Source organism: Globicephala melas, chromosome 20 (genome assembly GCF_963455315.2).
Source record: "Globicephala melas chromosome 20, mGloMel1.2, whole genome shotgun sequence".
Classification (NCBI taxonomy): domain Eukaryota; kingdom Metazoa; phylum Chordata; class Mammalia; order Artiodactyla; family Delphinidae; genus Globicephala; species Globicephala melas.
The window spans coordinates 39,559,506-39,575,694 of record NC_083333.1 but is presented as its reverse complement, the minus strand read 5'-3'; the positions used below and the strand labels follow the sequence as shown (position 1 = coordinate 39,575,694).

The 16,189-nt window shown below is 53.5% G+C and overlaps 4 non-coding genes across 4 annotated transcripts; 2 read left to right on the top strand and 2 right to left on the bottom strand.

The window, feature by feature from the left end:
• The first annotated feature begins 3,098 nt into the window (after window positions 1–3,098).
• Window positions 3,099–3,289, top strand: LOC132594362 (U2 spliceosomal RNA). The gene has a single exon (XR_009560515.1). It is a non-coding gene; the product is annotated as a U2 spliceosomal RNA (small nuclear RNA).
• Window positions 3,290–5,154: 1,865 nt separating this feature from the next.
• On the bottom strand, window positions 5,155–5,345 carry LOC132594361 (U2 spliceosomal RNA). The gene has a single exon (XR_009560514.1). It is a non-coding gene; the product is annotated as a U2 spliceosomal RNA (small nuclear RNA).
• A 5,972-nt stretch (window positions 5,346–11,317) lies between these two features.
• On the top strand, window positions 11,318–11,508 carry LOC115850152 (U2 spliceosomal RNA). Its single transcript, XR_004038258.1, has one exon. It is a non-coding gene; the product is annotated as a U2 spliceosomal RNA (small nuclear RNA).
• Window positions 11,509–13,364: 1,856 nt separating this feature from the next.
• Window positions 13,365–13,555, bottom strand: LOC115850153 (U2 spliceosomal RNA). The gene has a single exon (XR_004038259.1). It is a non-coding gene; the product is annotated as a U2 spliceosomal RNA (small nuclear RNA).
• Between the last annotated feature and the right edge of the window lie 2,634 nt (window positions 13,556–16,189).

Genomic DNA, 16,189 nt, shown 5'->3' with positions numbered 1-16,189 from the left:
AAAAAAAAAAATCCACAGGCAGAAAAGGACCGAGCGCGAGGGCAGCTCCCGCTGAGAGCCACGAGGATCCACCCGGAATGGAGGTTTAAATGATGGGCTTTCCGGGCTTCTCTGGTGGCCCAGTGGTTAACAATCCGCCTGCCAGTGCAGGGGACACGGGTTCGAGCCCTGGTCCAGGAAGATCCCACAGGCCGCGGAGCAACTAAGCCCGTGTGCCACAACTACTGAGCCTGCGTGCTGCAGCTACTGCAGCCCGCACGCCTAGAGCCCGCAACAAGAGAAGCCCCCGCAATGAGAAGCCCGCGCACCGCAACGAACAGTAACCCCCGCTCGCCGCAACGAGAGCAAGGCCCCGAGCAGCAACGACGATCCAACGCAGCCAAAAATAAATTTATATTAAAAAAAAAAAAAGTGATGGGCTTTTCACTTAGGTGCGTGTGTTGGTTGTACTGTATACAGCTGACTGACAAGGAGAGGTCAGTGTCACCGAAAGGAGTTTTATTACTTACAGTTCCCAAGAGAAGAGGGCACGCCACACCCTGCAGCGAGCCACATAGGGACTCGGCCTGGCCTGCTCGGTTGGGAGGCAGGAGCGGAGAGTATATGGCCTTTATCGTCCTGGGGAGGGGAGGGGAGGGGAGGGGAGGGGAGGGGAGGGGAGGGGAGGGTGGGGAGAATGGGCAGAGGCATCAAGGTAGGCCAGTTTGAGCAAGGTTCGGATTGGACCATTAGAATAGCATTCGGTGAGCTTTGGGCTACAGGGCTGTTCTCTAGTTGTGAGGTAACGGGCCCTGGGGTGAGAGAGGGCAGGGGAAATACTAGCTGGAGTGTGAGAGTAACTAGAGGAGGCAGTTGCAGATACGGGTGTTGGAAGATTGCTTTGCACGTGAACAGCAGGCTCCCAAAGCAAGTAGGTTGCACTTCTAGGAATTAGTTAGTCCTGCGAGGGGCAGTCTCTTCCAGGCCAGCAGGCCCTCAAGACGTCAAAGCATCGTAAATTATAGAAAAACTTAAAACATGATTAATCCAGTGGATGATCATTTTACTTGAACTTTCCAGTCTCGGGATTACCTAGGGGTAGAGGGTGGAAAAGCAATGAGGGCGCTAGGAGAAGCATTCGACATACACCTCTCCTACCAAGGCATCCCCCCCGCAGCACGAGATCAGATTCCAATGAACAGTATGCATTGGGGTTTATTCATTCAAGAAATATGGATTGAGGGACTTCCCTGGTGGCGCCGTGGTTAAGAATCCGCCTGCCGATGCAGGGGACACGGGTTCGAGCCCTGGTCCGGGAAGATCCCACATGCCGCGGAGCAACTAGGCCCGAGTGCCACAACTACTGAAGCCCGCGCGCCTACACAACAAGAGAAGCCACCGCAATGAGAAGTCCGCGCGCGGCAACGAAGAGTAGCCCCCGCTCGCCGCAACTAGAGAAAGCCCGCACGCAGCAACGAAGACCGAACACAGCCAACAATAAATAAATAAATAGATAGATAGATAGATAGATAGATAGATAGATATTTAAAAAGAAGAAGAACAAGAACAAGAAGACCTAGAGGAAGATTTAGGAAATTATTTTATAAATCCTTTCGACTCAAAATCTGAATATTTTTAAAATTGATAAATATGATGATATAAAAAGAACTTTCCATGAAACCTTTAAGCAATGGAATCATCGCCTTAAGTAAAGCCAAAGCCAGATCTCCAACAGGAGAAAATGTTCACCGCTTCCATTACAGACAAAGCGCCAGTCCCCTGAATGTGTAAATTGCAGATCCACGCCCTTAGGATAAAGCCCAACCGAGAATCCAGGAGGAAAAGGGCCGAAGACCCCCAACAAGGAGTTAGTTCACGGAGAGAAAATAAAGGCGTCTCTGCAACAGGAGAGGACGCTCAACCTTATTTACCCAAGATTAGAAAACTGCAAATCCAAACTACGCCGAGGTACCATTTTCACCTGTGAGATCGACCCCTCCCCCCTTTCCCCACCCCGCACCAAAAAAGCATTCGCAGGTTTGATGCCACGTGGGGTTGTTGGCGAGGCTGGGGCAAGAGGCGGTGCCGGGGAACGCCTGCCGTGCTCTTCCGGTCACCGTCCGTGATCTCCCGAGCTTCAAGGCTCCGTTTCAGTGAAGATGGCTGGGACCGCGACGGCCCTGCACCACCGTGAGGGCACAAGGGCACGCGACCGGCCTCCGCAGAGCGCCGTGCACGGGGGCCGGGCGCGATTCGCAGGCCCTTCAGTCCGTGCACGTCGATTTGAGCAAACTCCGCGGAAGTGAATCACGCTGCGAAAACGGAGATGCTAAGTTACTGATTTGCGACGGGCACTGTTGCATTCCAACGACTGTCACCCAGGGCATCCCTTCTCAGGACGACCCGTCCCCCCAGGGGACCCGAACCGTCGGGCAGAAGCCGGGCGGGAGAACACCGACGCGAGCAGACCGGCCCCGAGCAAGGAGGGGCGAGGGGGTGTGGTGGTGGTGGTGTGGTGGTGGTGGTGGTGGTGGCGGTGGCGGCTGAAGAGCCGCCTTTAATCATGGCGTGTGTCGGGCACTGGCTAAGCGTGGAGGAGGCACTCTTACTCATTGAACGGTTGTTGAATGTGCCGTGCGTGTGGGGGGGGAAGAGCGGTGGACAAAAGGCAAGTTCTTGATTGCTGGGGCTCGAACCGTGACAGCTGCTACCGTGTCAGCGCTCCCCTCGCATTCTCCGGCTGCCGCCCCTGTCTCTGGTCTGCGGCGGGACGTGCACCGGCCAGGAGGCCAGGAGGCGGGCTCCGGGTCTGGCCTGGGCTCCGGGTGCGAGGAGCCGGTCCGGAGGGTGGAGTCCGCCCGCGGCAGCCGCGCGTCCCCGGGCGACAGAAGGCGGAGCATGCAGATTAGAAACGGCTGTTCGGCGCGGGAAGGACGGGACAATCAAGTACACAGACTTTCTCCTCACAAAGGTAGAGAACAGAAAGTCTGCACAGGAGTCTAGTGCTAGCACTGTGGACGAGGCAAAAGGAGGCAGACGAGGCGTGAGGATGAGGGCGCTCACCGTGGCTTGAATAGGGATGAAGGGAAGAGGGCAACGGCCAGAGGCAGAGAGGTGGTATCGCTTCTCGGCCTTTTGGCTAAGATCAAGTGTAGTATCTGTTCTTATCAGTTTAATATCTGATACGTCCTCTATCCGAGGACAATATATTAAATGGATTTTTGGAGCTAGGAGTCGGAATAGGAGCTTGCTCCGTCCACTCCACGCATCGACCTGGTATTGCAGTATCTCCGGGAACGGTGCACCTCCCCTCACGGGGACTAAACCAGTGGTTGAAAAAAGAAGATGCCACTTTCCGGATTACTGTAGCGCGTGGGTTGTCCGTTCCCGTGCAGTGGCGGGGGAGGCTGTGTGAGCTTTGGTTTGTGACACTAGCTGGGTTCCTGCAATTCTTCGAAGGCCCCCTTCCCCCCGCCCTCCACCGTGTTTCTTAAGCCGGCGGTTCCGACTTGTGGGGCGGGGCGGGGCGGGGCGGGGCGCAAGTCCTGTGATCCAGTCTTTGTGTTTCACGTGTAAAGGGCTCCTTCTGTCGCCTGCCCTGCGGCGGAGAGGGGAAAACTCCTGGCCCTGGATCTTGACTGGTTTTCCAAGTGGAGGCGCGGAGTACTAACGTCGCCCCAGCACCGGGGAAGAGAGAGGAGGCAGAGAGAAACTTCAGGGGTGTAGGATCTTCTCCTATCCTGGCCCAGTTGCCCACCGTGCGGTAGGCTCTGCCGCTCTACGCCAGATGGAGGCAAGTACGCGTTCCTCGTATTTGACCGCAACGTCGGTGTTCGGGCCTAGAAACAGGCGCTGTGTGGAGAGGCAGTACTTTTAATACCTTCGTTTTGGGAAGACCCACCTCCTCATGTGAAATGGGTCGTTTAATCCCACCGGTGCAGACGGGGGCCAGGTACATCAAAAACCGCTTTTACAGGGGTCACGGAAAACAAAAAGGTGACTGGAAGCGCGAGAAAAACAGCCCCGAACCCCCTTTCCTCCTCCTTAAGTGCCTTGTTTTTTTCCTTCCCCTCTGCGGGGGAAACCGCTCTCTAACACCCCAGAGCTGTGCCATTGTTGCGGAGCGCGCGCGCCTTTCCGGCTCGCCCAGCACCGCGGTAGGCACCGGTCTCGTTCCAACTGCAGCTCCAAAGGGGCGCCCTGGGGCCTAAATTAGAGCTCCCCTGCTACAGCCGGTGGTGGTCCCCCCGTCCTTCCAACCCACTCCTCCCCGCGCCGGACCACGTGCGTCTGAGCCCCACTCCGTCGCCCCGGGGGGGGGGGGGAAGCTGAGGCTTCCATCGACAGGCTGGATCCACCCCTGGCCGTCCTCCGTTCCTGTCTCCGATCCGCAGTGTCGTAAGTCCCCGTACTACATGTACTAGCGCAAGGGATACAAGAGAACCGCTCCATGGATCTCCATCGAAGGCTGGCCATGTGGGCCAGGTCTTCGGTTTGTACACCCCGGTAGCGGGCGCTCTTCTCTCTCACGCGGCGCGCGGCGAGACTCTTACCCGGCCCTGTGTCAGCAGAGTAAGTAAGTGCGACGCCCTTGCACTACTCGTACGCACGACGGTGGCCAATCAGAGCCTGGCTCCGCGGTGTGGTGGGCACACCAGTGGCAGGACAAGGCCCCGGCCGTAGCCCCGAAAAACGCAGGCTGCTGGGTCTACGGGCCCACTCACCGTGCGGAGGAAAACGCTCGCTCTGCGGCACGCCCCCTCACCCAGCGAGGCTGGGGCGGCACAGGCCCCAGCCTGCCACGTAACAACCAGCAGCGAAGCTGAAATGAAGCGGGGCGGAACCGCTTCTCCCGACGTCTCCACCCCCAACGCAGACCTCGTTGATGCTTGCGGAGCAATCGCTTGCTTACCGTGTTAAAATCTTTGTGGTTCCGGGCGGCCGCTAGGCAAATACTGACGATAACCGTTCGCACGCCACGAAAAAATGCGTAGGAGCGGGCGAAGTAGCAAAACCCAGCAGCAACCACCCGGGATCAACCAAAAAAACATGCGGAAACGCGAACGCAGTGACCAACACGTGGACGCTGGACATACACGTCACAGTAGCGCGAAGTGCCAGCTACGCACCAGCGCCGTTTCTCTTCTTTTTCCACAGCTTAGTTTCTCCCCCAGAGGGAGGTGCACCGTTCCTGGAAGTACTGCAATACCAGGTCGATGCGTGGAGTGGACGGAGCAAGCTCCTATTCCAACTCCCTGCTCCAAAAATCCATTTAATATATTGTCCTCGGATAGAGGACGTATCAGATATTAAACTGATAAGAACAGATACTACACTTGATCTTAGCCAAAAGGCCGAGAAGCGATACCGTTGCCACCTCCTTCGCCAGCACACCCCTCTTCTCCCTCGCCTTTCAGCTCACGGTGAGGAAACTCATCCTCAAACGAAAGCCCGCCCTCTTCCCTAGACTTCACGGCGTCCTATTGCCACAACTTGTAACACATACCTAGTTTGTCAGATCCTTTAAACTTATTGGGGGCTTTTAGGCTTTCTATTCTCCCATGCCTCCCCCGGACAAACTGCCAAGCAATTTACATGCCCCGCCCACAAGCGCGCACGTTTCCTGCTCCCCGTGTGCGCCCTCTCGCGGTGGAACCGAAACAAGCGAGTACCCGGAAAGTTCTTTCCGCCTGCTTTGCCGGGATACGCCCAGAGCGAGAGAGACGCACAGAGTTCTACCAGGTTTTGCTTTCCAGCATTTCTTTTGCTTCTCATTTTTTTCCCCCAAACATACAGCTACCTTGAAAGAGTCTTACAAGTGGACACCCACCCACCACCTAACGTCGTCTTACTGTTGTACGGACGCATACGCACATGCGTTGGCTATGTTTAAGTTCTAAGGTCAATTTTTAATAACGTCGTTTCCCACAGTCCTTTATTTTCCCTTCTATCAGTTATTCACAAAAAGACTTAAATATAAGGAAAAACAAGACGAAACAAAGCAGGTCCTTCTTGTGTCAGGGCCTACTGGGTCCCGGAGAGCAAATGTGCCTATTTTTCCCTGGATACTGAGAGATAAGGGGAGCCCCATCAGCCTGGCTGTGTTTTTTGCCACCTACGGTCAGTTCAGTGTCACAGGTGCAGCCCAGAGTGGTTAGGAGGTGGAAGTTGGCCGCGTGAGTCTCACAGCGCGGGCACGGGGCGAGGCAGCCGAGGGGGGGTGGGGGAATCTTCGTGCGGGGGAAGTTGTCTGGATGAGGGGTGGGGGTGAAGGGACGCTGAAAGGTGTGCCGACAAAACAATGAATCAATAGTCAATCTAAGAAGGAAACGGGAAATTTTCTTCGAGCCCACCTGAGGGTTATAACCGGGGAGACGGTCTTTCCGAAAGCTCTGAGGACCGTTGCGAAGAGGTAATGTACTTTTCTCCCCCGCCCCACCCCCGGGCCGCGTGGCTTGCGGGATTGTGGGATTTGGGATCTTAGTTCCCCCACCAGGGATTGAACCCGGGCCCTCCGCGGTGAGAGCGTCGAGTCTTACCCACTGGACCGCCAGGGAAGTCCCACGTGATACTTTCTGTTTTTAATTGAAGTATAGTTGATTTACAATGTTTCAGGTGTACAGCAAATTGATTCAGATATATTTATTTGCTTTTTATTATATATTCTTCAGATATATAATATATATTCCTTTTCAGATATACATACACGCTGCATATATTATATAGTATCATATAGTCTTTTCAGATTCTTTTCCATTATAGGTTACTACAAGATATTGAATATAGTTCCCTGTGTTATACGGGAGGTCCTTGTTGTTTCACTCTTTTATGTATAGCAGTGTGTATCTCTTAATACCGAATTCCAAATTTATCCCTCTCCTCCTCACTTTCCCCTTTGGTAACCATAAGTATATGTGATTTTAGGGAAGGGGTAAGTGCAATCAAGCACACATCTTGGTAAAAGGCTACAGCTACTCAGAAGGAACAGATACCTTAGGTAAGGGTTTTAGTGCTTTTCTAAGTCTGGGAAGCATGCAAGAAACTGGGTGCATAAAATTTTCTCTTGCAGATATCTAACTCTCTGAGGTCTGGTTCTGTCAGTTTCCTCCTCATCCTGATCTCCACCCTGAATCCCTTTCGGGGTGGATGGGAGGTAGGTCAGCAACTATAGAGACTAATGACTTGATCCTTGTAGAACTGGATGGTGGGTAATTCTTTATTTTACAGTTCCTTCCCTTTCGGTCTTAATTTCCACCAGGGCCAAGGGGGCATTTCGTAACCAAGCTGTGCCACTCGCTAAGAATGCTCGTTCCCAGGTCAGGTGAGGGTTTCGTTGATAGGCCACTCAATGTGCTATTGGTGGACTAGGCCCTGTTAACAATAACCAAAAGCCTCTGGACTGCCTGTCTTACTAGCCTGTTATGGTCCAGGAAACAGTGCCCTCTTGTTGCTCCTTCCCTCATCTAGAGGTACACTATCGCATTCATTGCTCTTATAGAACTGGGTATTCGATCTATCATTGCAAGTCCCCAAGTCATCGTTATTTCTGATCTCAGATGGCCGCCAGGGAAGTCCCAAAACAAGAAAAATTTAAACAAAGCTTTTTTCCTCTGTTCATTTGTGCCTCCTCCTTCCCCTCACTCACTCGCCTGGTCTAACCCTAAATCTAGTCTTTTCTTAAATTTTTAAATTATTTTATTTTATTTTAGGCTGCATTGGGTCTTTGTTGCTGTGTGGGGGCTTTCTCTAGTTGCAGTGACTTGTTGCGGAGCACGGGCTCTAGGCACGTGGGCTTCAATAGTTGTGACACACGGGCTCAGTAGTTGCGGCTGGCAGGCTCTAGAGTGCAGGCTCAGTAGTTGTGGCGCACGGGCTTAGTTGCTCCGCGGCATGTGGGATCTTCCCGGACCAGGGCTCGAACCCATGTCCCCTGCATTGGCAGGCAGATTCTTAACCACCGCGCCACCAGGGAAGGGAAGGGAAGCCCCCTAGATCTAGTCTTTACTAAGTGCTTTAACCCCTCTGCTTCTAGCATCACACTCTCCAATCACCTTCCTCCTTCCCTCCCCCTCCCTCCCCCCTCCCTCCCCCTCTCCGTCCCTCAGCTACCCTTTGGTACCTGCCACCTGATGAAATAAAATTCATATTTTAAGGCAAGAAAATTTTTTTTTAATATTTATTTATTTTGGCTGCACTGGGTCTTAGTTGCAGCACTCAGGATCTTTGTTGCAGCATGTGGACTTCTTAGTTGCGGCATGCATGTGGGATCTCGTTCCCTGACCAGGAATTGAACCCAGCCCCCTGCATTGGGAGCAGGATCCTTAACCACTGGACCACCAGGGAAGTCCCTGCAGCAATTGTTATCTTTGAGGGAAATGAGTAATTGGCATTTTACATAAAGTTCACCGAGGGTGTGTGCACATACAAGGTGAGTGGTGGGTTATCCTTGTAAGGTCCGTTGGCCCGGGTGAAAGGAGGCCCGGGGGATAAGAGAAAACATCGACCAGTATGAGGAAGGAGAGGCATCGGTACATAACGATCTCACCTGTTATGGGAATCAACAAGAGACTCTAACTTCCTGCCCAGAAAACAATGGGGCTGACGGGAAAGGAAAATGGGCTTACGCCCCACAACAGACCAACCAACACCTGGCCCTCACCAAATAAGGAATTTGCTGTATCCTCACCAAATAAGGAATTACCCTGTATAGCAAACCACCCCCTCCCCTTGCAAGCCGCCTTCTGCTTTTACCCCAATAAAAATCCCCCTCATCCAGTACTGGACGCGACTTCTCTGGCCCCTTTCTCTCGGACCAGTGAACCTCGCCCGGGAGCGCTCCCTAATAAAGCTCACTTGTAGCTTTCCTCTGTTTCGCGGTGCCGTTTGTTAAGATCCGACCTTACAGTCCTGACCCCTGAAATGATAGAGGAAGGAATGTTATCTTCTAAGGAGTTATCTGGCTAGTGCCAGAACGACAAAAAAAATATGGATCTTTATGGTCCAGGAGGTATTTCTGCTCTCAGGGAGGTCTGTTCGTGCATAACATAGGTGCGCAATGCACACTAGAGGGGAGGGAGGAGGCACAAATGAACAGAGGAAAAAAGCTTTGTTTAAATTTTTCTTGTTTTGGGACTTCCCTGGCGGCCATCTGAGATCAGAAATAACGATGACTTGGGGACTTGCAATGATAGATCGAATACCCAGTTCTATAAGAGCAATGAATGCGATAGTGTACCTCTAGATGAGGGAAGGAGCAACAAGAGGGCACTGTTTCCTGGACCACAACAGGCTGGTAAGACAGGCAGTCCAGAGGCTTTTGGTTATTGTTAACAGGGCCTAGTCCACCAATAGCACATTGAGTGGCCTATCAACGAAACCCTCACCTGACCTGGGAACGAGCATTCTTAGCGAGTGGCACAGCTTGGTTACGAAATGCCCCCTTGGCCCTGGTGGAAATTAAGACCGAAAGGGAAGGAACTGTAAAATAAAGAATTACCCACCATCCAGTTCTACAAGGATCAAGTCATTAGTCTCTATAGTTGCTGACCTACCTCCCATCCACCCCGAAAGGGATTCAGGGTGGAGATCAGGATGAGGAGGAAACTGACAGAACCAGACCTCAGAGAGTTAGATATCTGCAAGAGAAAATTTTATGCACCCAGTTTCTTGCATGCTTCCCAGACTTAGAAAAGCACTAAAACCCTTACCTAAGGTATCTGTTCCTTCTGAGTAGCTGTAGCCTTTTACCAAGATGTGTGCTTGATTGCACTTACCCCTTCCCTAAAATCACATATACTTATGGTTACCAAAGGGGAAAGTGAGGAGGAGAGGGATAAATTTGGAATTCGGTATTAAGAGATACACACTGCTATACATAAAAGAGTGAAACAACAAGGACCTCCCGTATAACACAGGGAACTATATTCAATATCTTGTAGTAACCTATAATGGAAAAGAATCTGAAAAGACTATATGATACTATATAATATATGCAGCGTGTATGTATATCTGAAAAGGAATATATATTATATATCTGAAGAATATATAATAAAAAGCAAATAAATATATCTGAATCAATTTGCTGTACACCTGAAACATTGTAAATCAACTATACTTCAATTAAAAACAGAAAGTATCACGTGGGACTTCCCTGGCGGTCCAGTGGGTAAGACTCGACGCTCTCACCGCGGAGGGCCCGGGTTCAATCCCTGGTGGGGGAACTAAGATCCCAAATCCCACAATCCCGCAAGCCACGCGGCCCGGGGGTGGGGCGGGGGAGAAAAGTACATTACCTCTTCGCAACGGTCCTCAGAGCTTTCGGAAAGACCGTCTCCCCGGTTATAACCCTCAGGTGGGCTCGAAGAAAATTTCCCGTTTCCTTCTTAGATTGACTATTGATTCATTGTTTTGTCGGCACACCTTTCAGCGTCCCTTCACCCCCACCCCTCATCCAGACAACTTCCCCCGCACGAAGATTCCCCCACCCCCCCTCGGCTGCCTCGCCCCGTGCCCGCGCTGTGAGACTCACGCGGCCAACCTCCACCTCCTAACCACTCTGGGCTGCACCTGTGACACTGAACTGACCGTAGGTGGCAAAAAACACAGCCAGGCTGATGGGGCTCCCCTTATCTCTCAGTATCCAGGGAAAAATAGGCACATTTGCTCTCCGGGACCCAGTAGGCCCTGACACAAGAAGGACCTGCTTTGTTTCGTCTTGTTTTTCCTTATATTTAAGTCTTTTTGTGAATAACTGATAGAAGGGAAAATAAAGGACTGTGGGAAACGACGTTATTAAAAATTGACCTTAGAACTTAAACATAGCCAACGCATGTGCGTATGCGTCCGTACAACAGTAAGACGACGTTAGGTGGTGGGTGGGTGTCCACTTGTAAGACTCTTTCAAGGTAGCTGTATGTTTGGGGGAAAAAAATGAGAAGCAAAAGAAATGCTGGAAAGCAAAACCTGGTAGAACTCTGTGCGTCTCTCTCGCTCTGGGCGTATCCCGGCAAAGCAGGCGGAAAGAACTTTCCGGGTACTCGCTTGTTTCGGTTCCACCGCGAGAGGGCGCACACGGGGAGCAGGAAACGTGCGCGCTTGTGGGCGGGGCATGTAAATTGCTTGGCAGTTTGTCCGGGGGAGGCATGGGAGAATAGAAAGCCTAAAAGCCCCCAATAAGTTTAAAGGATCTGACAAACTAGGTATGTGTTACAAGTTGTGGCAATAGGACGCCGTGAAGTCTAGGGAAGAGGGCGGGCTTTCGTTTGAGGATGAGTTTCCTCACCGTGAGCTGAAAGGCGAGGGAGAAGAGGGGTGTGCTGGCGAAGGAGGTGGCAACGGTATCGCTTCTCGGCCTTTTGGCTAAGATCAAGTGTAGTATCTGTTCTTATCAGTTTAATATCTGATACGTCCTCTATCCGAGGACAATATATTAAATGGATTTTTGGAGCAGGGAGTTGGAATAGGAGCTTGCTCCGTCCACTCCACGCATCGACCTGGTATTGCAGTACTTCCAGGAACGGTGCACCTCCCTCTGGGGGAGAAACTAAGCTGTGGAAAAAGAAGAGAAACGGCGCTGGTGCGTAGCTGGCACTTCGCGCTACTGTGACGTGTATGTCCAGCGTCCACGTGTTGGTCACTGCGTTCGCGTTTCCGCATGTTTTTTTGGTTGATCCCGGGTGGTTGCTGCTGGGTTTTGCTACTTCGCCCGCTCCTACGCATTTTTTCGTGGCGTGCGAACGGTTATCGTCAGTATTTGCCTAGCGGCCGCCCGGAACCACAAAGATTTTAACACGGTAAGCAAGCGATTGCTCCGCAAGCATCAACGAGGTCTGCGTTGGGGGTGGAGACGTCGGGAGAAGCGGTTCCGCCCCGCTTCATTTCAGCTTCGCTGCTGGTTGTTACGTGGCAGGCTGGGGCCTGTGCCGCCCCAGCCTCGCTGGGTGAGGGGGCGTGCCGCAGAGCGAGCGTTTTCCTCCGCACGGTGAGTGGGCCCGTAGACCCAGCAGCCTGCGTTTTTCGGGGCTACGGCCGGGGCCTTGTCCTGCCACTGGTGTGCCCACCACACCGCGGAGCCAGGCTCTGATTGGCCACCGTCGTGCGTACGAGTAGTGCAAGGGCGTCGCACTTACTTACTCTGCTGACACAGGGCCGGGTAAGAGTCTCGCCGCGCGCCGCGTGAGAGAGAAGAGCGCCCGCTACCGGGGTGTACAAACCGAAGACCTGGCCCACATGGCCAGCCTTCGATGGAGATCCATGGAGCGGTTCTCTTGTATCCCTTGCGCTAGTACATGTAGTACGGGGACCTACGACACTGCGGATCGGAGACAGGAACGGAGGACGGCCAGGGGTGGATCCAGCCTGTCGATGGAAGCCTCAGCTTCCCCCCCCCCCCCCGGGGCGACGGAGTGGGGCTCAGACGCACGTGGTCCGGCGCGGGGAGGAGTGGGTTGGAAGGACGGGGGGACCACCACCGGCTGTAGCAGGGGAGCTCTAATTTAGGCCCCAGGGCGCCCCTTTGGAGCTGCAGTTGGAACGAGACCGGTGCCTACCGCGGTGCTGGGCGAGCCGGAAAGGCGCGCGCGCTCCGCAACAATGGCACAGCTCTGGGGTGTTAGAGAGCGGTTTCCCCCGCAGAGAGGAAGGAAAAAAACAAGGCACTTAAGGAGGAGGAAAGGGGGTTCGGGGCTGTTTTTCTCGCGCTTCCAGTCACCTTTTTGTTTTCCGTGACCCCTGTAAAAGCGGTTTTTGATGTACCTGGCCCCCGTCTGCACCGGTGGGATTAAACGACCCATTTCACATGAGGAGGTGGGTCTTCCCAAAACGAAGGTATTAAAAGTACTGCCTCTCCACACAGCGCCTGTTTCTAGGCCCGAACACCGACGTTGCGGTCAAATACGAGGAACGCGTACTTGCCTCCATCTGGCGTAGAGCGGCAGAGCCTACCGCACGGTGGGCAACTGGGCCAGGATAGGAGAAGATCCTACACCCCTGAAGTTTCTCTCTGCCTCCTCTCTCTTCCCCGGTGCTGGGGCGACGTTAGTACTCCGCGCCTCCACTTGGAAAACCAGTCAAGATCCAGGGCCAGGAGTTTTCCCCTCTCCGCCGCAGGGCAGGCGACAGAAGGAGCCCTTTACACGTGAAACACAAAGACTGGATCACAGGACTTGCGCCGCGCCCCGCCCCACAAGTCGGAACCGCCGGCTTAAGAAACACGGTGGAGGGCGGGGGGAAGGGGGCCTTCGAAGAATTGCAGGAACCCAGCTAGTGTCACAAACCAAAGCTCACACAGCCTCCCCCGCCACTGCACGGGAACGGACAACCCACGCGCTACAGTAATCCGGAAAGTGGCATCTTCTTTTTTCAACCACTGGTTTAGTCCCCGTGAGGGGAGGTGCACCGTTCCCGGAGATACTGCAATACCAGGTCGATGCGTGGAGTGGACGGAGCAAGCTCCTATTCCGACTCCTAGCTCCAAAAATCCATTTAATATATTGTCCTCGGATAGAGGACGTATCAGATATTAAACTGATAAGAACAGATACTACACTTGATCTTAGCCAAAAGGCCGAGAAGCGATACCACCTCTCTGCCTCTGGCCGTTGCCCTCTTCCCTTCATCCCTATTCAAGCCACGGTGAGCGCCCTCATCCTCACGCCTCGTCTGCCTCCTTTTGCCTCGTCCACAGTGCTAGCACTAGACTCCTGTGCAGACTTTCTGTTCTCTACCTTTGTGAGGAGAAAGTCTGTGTACTTGATTGTCCCGTCCTTCCCGCGCCGAACAGCCGTTTCTAATCTGCATGCTCCGCCTTCTGTCGCCCGGGGACGCGCGGCTGCCGCGGGCGGACTCCACCCTCCGGACCGGCTCCTCGCACCCGGAGCCCAGGCCAGACCCGGAGCCCGCCTCCTGGCCTCCTGGCCGGTGCACGTCCCGCCGCAGACCAGAGACAGGGGCGGCAGCCGGAGAATGCGAGGGGAGCGCTGACACGGTAGCAGCTGTCACGGTTCGAGCCCCAGCAATCAAGAACTTGCCTTTTGTCCACCGCTCTTCCCCCCCCACACGCACGGCACATTCAACAACCGTTCAATGAGTAAGAGTGCCTCCTCCACGCTTAGCCAGTGCCCGACACACGCCATGATTAAAGGCGGCTCTTCAGCCGCCACCGCCACCACCACCACCACCACCACACCACCACCACCACACCCCCTCGCCCCTCCTTGCTCGGGGCCGGTCTGCTCGCGTCGGTGTTCTCCCGCCCGGCTTCTGCCCGACGGTTCGGGTCCCCTGGGGGGACGGGTCGTCCTGAGAAGGGATGCCCTGGGTGACAGTCGTTGGAATGCAACAGTGCCCGTCGCAAATCAGTAACTTAGCATCTCCGTTTTCGCAGCGTGATTCACTTCCGCGGAGTTTGCTCAAATCGACGTGCACGGACTGAAGGGCCTGCGAATCGCGCCCGGCCCCCGTGCACGGCGCTCTGCGGAGGCCGGTCGCGTGCCCTTGTGCCCTCACGGTGGTGCAGGGCCGTCGCGGTCCCAGCCATCTTCACTGAAACGGAGCCTTGAAGCTCGGGAGATCACGGACGGTGACCGGAAGAGCACGGCAGGCGTTCCCCGGCACCGCCTCTTGCCCCAGCCTCGCCAACAACCCCACGTGGCATCAAACCTGCGAATGCTTTTTTGGTGCGGGGTGGGGAAAGGGGGGAGGGGTCGATCTCACAGGTGAAAATGGTACCTCGGCGTAGTTTGGATTTGCAGTTTTCTAATCTTGGGTAAATAAGGTTGAGCGTCCTCTCCTGTTGCAGAGACGCCTTTATTTTCTCTCCGTGAACTAACTCCTTGTTGGGGGTCTTCGGCCCTTTTCCTCCTGGATTCTCGGTTGGGCTTTATCCTAAGGGCGTGGATCTGCAATTTACACATTCAGGGGACTGGCGCTTTGTCTGTAATGGAAGCGGTGAACATTTTCTCCTGTTGGAGATCTGGCTTTGGCTTTACTTAAGGCGATGATTCCATTGCTTAAAGGTTTCATGGAAAGTTCTTTTTATATCATCATATTTATCAATTTTAAAAATATTCAGATTTTGAGTCGAAAGGATTTATAAAATAATTTCCTAAATCTTCCTCTAGGTCTTCTTGTTCTTGTTCTTCTTCTTTTTAAATATCTATCTATCTATCTATCTATCTATCTATCTATTTATTTATTTATTGTTGGCTGTGTTCGGTCTTCGTTGCTGCGTGCGGGCTTTCTCTAGTTGCGGCGAGCGGGGGCTACTCTTCGTTGCCGCGCGCGGACTTCTCATTGCGGTGGCTTCTCTTGTTGTGTAGGCGCGCGGGCTTCAGTAGTTGTGGCACTCGGGCCTAGTTGCTCCGCGGCATGTGGGATCTTCCCGGACCAGGGCTCGAACCCGTGTCCCCTGCATCGGCAGGCGGATTCTTAACCACGGCGCCACCAGGGAAGTCCCTCAATCCATATTTCTTGAATGAATAAACCCCAATGCATACTGTTCATTGGAATCTGATCTCGTGCTGCGGGGGGGATGCCTTGGTAGGAGAGGTGTATGTCGAATGCTTCTCCTAGCGCCCTCATTGCTTTTCCACCCTCTACCCCTAGGTAATCCCGAGACTGGAAAGTTCAAGTAAAATGATCATCCACTGGATTAATCATGTTTTAAGTTTTTCTATAATTTACGATGCTTTGACGTCTTGAGGGCCTGCTGGCCTGGAAGAGACTGCCCCTCGCAGGACTAACTAATTCCTAGAAGTGCAACCTACTTGCTTTGGGAGCCTGCTGTTCACGTGCAAAGCAATCTTCCAACACCCGTATCTGCAACTGCCTCCTCTAGTTACTCTCACACTCCAGCTAGTATTTCCCCTGCCCTCTCTCACCCCAGGGCCCGTTACCTCACAACTAGAGAACAGCCCTGTAGCCCAAAGCTCACCGAATGCTATTCTAATGGTCCAATCCGAACCTTGCTCAAACTGGCCTACCTTGATGCCTCTGCCCATTCTCCCCACCCTCCCCTCCCCTCCCCTCCCCTCCCCTCCCCTCCCCTCCCCTCCCCAGGACGATAAAGGCCATATACTCTCCGCTCCTGCCTCCCAACCGAGCAGGCCAGGCCGAGTCCCTATGTGGCTCGCTGCAGGGTGTGGCGTGCCCTCTTCTCTTGGGAACTGTAAGTAATAAAACTCCTTTCGGTGACACTGACCTCTCCTTGTCA